The 3,322-nt window shown below is 39.9% G+C and overlaps 1 pseudogene; it reads left to right on the forward strand.

Annotated features, from left to right (window-relative positions):
- The first annotated feature begins 772 nt into the window (after nt 1-772).
- LOC109695192 (glomulin-like) lies at nt 773-2,905 on the forward strand (annotated as a pseudogene).
- The last annotated feature ends 417 nt before the right edge of the window (nt 2,906-3,322 follow it).

Here is a 3,322-nt window from a genome sequence, read left to right on the forward strand (position 1 = left end):
ATGAAGAGCTTTGGCTTTGGAGTGAAACAGCCCGTTCCAGTGCCACACCTGCCTCTTACAAGTAGTGTGACCTCAAGCAGGGAATTTAGTTTCCTGAACATCAGTTTATACATATATAAAGCACTGATTATAACCATGGTTTCAACTTCAGATTTGTTGGAGGATTAGTTGAGATTGTGTATGGGGGTGATGTCTGGGACTGTGACTGATACATAATAAAAGCTATTATTCTTGGAATTAGAACTTACTATGCATCTGTTCTGTCATTTGCATGCATCAAGCCAACGTTACAATGATAAGGAGCAGTATTAATGCAACACATACTAGGCAAGTGCCCTACCACCCAGCCACCCCCCCACCTCCAGGCCTTGACTATACTCTTAAGGCAAAAGAAAAAACAAGTGTTGAGTCAGACAGGGATGGAGACAAGGACCTATGCAAACAATTATGTGACTCGAGGGGTAGGATGCAGATATATTAGTAACAGGAAAAGTCTTTTGGGGCATGCTTAGCTCAAAGTAAAGGAACACATGCTTGGAAGGTTAAACTGGTGGACAAAAATGCCTCTAGGCATGCTTAGCTTGCATCATAAAGTTTTAGCCAAAAATAAAGAAAAGAGCACATTGAAGGTGCATTAAAATAGGAGCTTGGCGTGTGAGGGTCCACCTTCCCGAGTTGCAGGGCAGCCTGGAGCACGGCCTGAAGGCCAGAGGTGGCAGAGGACATAGGGAAGCCGCAAGATCTGGTGGCATCAAAACTAGGAAAAGTAATTATGGCTGTGGAGGAACTTCAGTCCATAATAAAGAGATGTCAAATCCTAGATAAGCATGACTTTAAAGAAGAAGATTCTGGCCAATTTCAGTTATCAGGCAGAAGGTGTACTGAAGAAGGGCACATAGACAAGCTAGTAGAAATTATTCATAATGAAAAAAAGAAGGCTGTCATCAAGTTCTTGGGCTGAAATCTTGTTGATCCTGTTATTTGGTGCCTTTTATGAATGATAAACATGACAAAATAAAAGATTGTCTTCAGATGCTTGATTTATGGGTAAAGTTACTTAATTCAAAGTAATTATTGTTGGGTTTGCTTGAACTGTTTGAAGATCATTCTGGAAAACAGATACCTCAAATTATTCTTCCTTTATTTCGATTATTACAAAAGTGATTGAGAAACTTCATAAGCACAAGACATATTCAGTTGGATTAACATTTGTCTACTCTTCTCTTCTTCCTTTTCCATCCTCCAAAGAAGAAATACAGATAAGTATGGCCTTTGTCAGTGTTATAAAGCCTTATTACAGTTCACAAAACCTTTTGTGGAAGAAGTTACTGATGACAAAGAAAATGAGGAAAATGAAAAATTAAAAGATGAATTACTGAAACTTTGTTTCAAAAGCTTGCAATGCCCTTTGCTGAATACTCAAGAATAATTCCTTGAGCAGTCTGAAGAAGCTGGAGATGATCCTTTACATTGCTTTGCAACTGAAATCATAGCTTTTTTATCAGTAACTGGACACAATTTCCCCCCAATTTCTTTTTTGTGGTACTAGGGTTTGAACTCAGGGCATTGCTAGGCAGGTGCTCTGTCCCTCAAATTATTTTTAAGCATTGGAGAAGAAAGAAGACTAGGATTACCTTGAATTTGAGGAAGAAGACAAACTACTAGCAGACTCAATGGCCTCTTTAGCATATCTAGTATTTGTTCCTGACATCAGTATTGATCAGGTTTCAATGGTCTTAACATGAGGCATGTTGAAATCTTTTTTGCAAAGAGCAGAAGAGTTTGTTTTTTCCAAAAAGTTGGAACTGCTGGAGAATGGTTTACTGAGAAAAGAAAACAATAGCCTACTTTACCAGTACTTGAAGATAAAGAATTTTCTCTCTCTCTCTCTTTTTTTCTTTGCAGTACTGGAGTTTGAACTCAGGGCCTTACACTTGCTAGGCAGGTGCTCTACCACTTGAGCCCACTCCTCCAGCCCTTATTTTGTTGAGTATTTTTGAGATAGGGTCTTGTGAACTATTTGCTCAGGATTACTTTGAACCATGATCCTCCTGATCTCTGCTTCCTGAGTAGCTAGGATTACAGGCCCTTCCCCCGCCCCAAGAGTTCTCTTACATTAGCTCAGGGCTTTGTCAAAGTAATGACACTTGCCCTACTGAGACACTGAGGGAAAGGTTTTAGCTATGCCTCAGCTGTATATTACCAAGCTGGATCCCCTGAATACAAATAATCACTCAGGTGTGGAGCCCTTTAATGTTCAAAATATCAAAAATCAAACTGATGTGTCATTTAAGAAAACATATAACAAATGGTTTACAGGACCACAGCTGGTTTCTCTTTTAGATTGAGTACTATTTCTCCCAGAGAGTGCTGAAACTGATTTACTGCAAAACTCAGATAAGATTATGGCTTCATTAAATCTATTGAGGTGTTTGGTTGTCAAAGATAATGAAAATGACAGTCAAACTGGATTATGAACAGAACTTGGGAAGACTGAGAATAATTTTTAAAGCTACTTCATCCAGGATTTAATATGTCAAAAGCATATTTTGAAGCAGAAATTAAAAACAGTCAAGAAAGCCAGGCACCAGTGGTTCACACCTATAATCCTAGCTACTCAGGAGTATCTCAGTTCGAAGTCAGCCCAGGCAAATAGTTCTAGAGACCCTATCTCGAAAAAACCCTTCACAAAAATCGGGCTGGTGGAGTGGCTCAAGGTGAAGGCCCTGAGTTCAAGCCCCAATACTACAAAAAAAAAAAAAAAGGAACAGTCAAGAAAATAGCCAAGTAGTCCAGACATCTAAGGATCTTTGTTCAAAACTGTAGGTGGTGGATTGGTCCCTAGTATGCTGAAATGTAGCTGAAGGTCCTGTGTTCAGCTCTTTTCACATTTGATTTGATTTGATTGAAAGTGTTCTGGCCTGTGTAGAAGAATGGGGAGACCAGTAACCGAATGGACCAAGAAGAAACCTTGACATAAGCCTGGCCATGTCAAGGACCTCTGAGCTGAGAAGGCATGGCCCCAGCTTAAAGGAATTGGACAAGGTTCAGCATGGCTGCCTTGCATGGGAAACAGGACATATTTACCTTTAGACAAGGACAGTCAGAATAGGAAAACAACTTACCATAGTGTCCTTGTTCTTGCTGACTACATGACTTGGCCCATGAGAACCTAACTTGACTTCTGCATATATGCTGTATAAATAAGTGTGCTTGGAGGTGGAGAGGGTCTCTCATCAGGAATGTCAGATCCATGCAATCCCAGCTTTTCTTTATGTCTGTCTTTGTATGTTTTTCTTAATCCTCAGTTGCTCCCAGTCAG

This window comes from Castor canadensis, chromosome 3 (genome assembly GCF_047511655.1).
Source record: "Castor canadensis chromosome 3, mCasCan1.hap1v2, whole genome shotgun sequence".
Taxonomy (NCBI): Eukaryota; Metazoa; Chordata; class Mammalia; order Rodentia; family Castoridae; genus Castor; species Castor canadensis.